Raw genomic sequence first — 427 nt, forward strand, 5'->3', positions numbered from 1 at the left:
CGCTGGCGGGGACCCGGGTTGACGGCCCCGGGGGGATTTCTGAGGTGGCCGGCCAGCAGTGGGACCCTGCACAAGCCCCTTTTTGCTGTCCCACCCCACCAAGGGGCCACGCTGGTGGCCGGAGGCGTTATCGATGCACGCAGGGCACGTGCCCTGGCCAGCACGTCGCCTTTTTCCAGCGAGGCCGACTTAATAAACAATTAAACCCCAGAAGGGCTCCCCTGCCAGAACCCTGAGCTCATCGCTGCTATCACAACACTGCCATTAGCTCCAGCCTGGCCATGATTTATCGCTAATTCATTAGCTTAACGACGAGGGCCGCCCAGCACCGCCTTACACCCACTGCCCGCAGGCTGGGCTGGCACAGCAACACCCGACCTCCCACCTGGGACAGCGTGGGCACGGACACGCCGGCAGCGACCGCTCC

General features: G+C 64.2%; 1 protein-coding gene across 1 annotated transcript in view; it reads right to left on the reverse strand.

The window, feature by feature from the left end:
• The window catches only part of PPP1R37 (protein phosphatase 1 regulatory subunit 37), a 20,911-nt gene that overhangs the window by 4,544 nt on the left and 15,940 nt on the right, over nt 1-427 (reverse strand). The window lies entirely within an intron of this gene.

This window comes from Egretta garzetta, unplaced genomic scaffold, assembly GCF_000687185.1.
Source record: "Egretta garzetta isolate BGI_Z169 unplaced genomic scaffold, ASM68718v1 scaffold757, whole genome shotgun sequence".
In the NCBI taxonomy this organism is placed as follows: domain Eukaryota; kingdom Metazoa; phylum Chordata; class Aves; order Pelecaniformes; family Ardeidae; genus Egretta; species Egretta garzetta.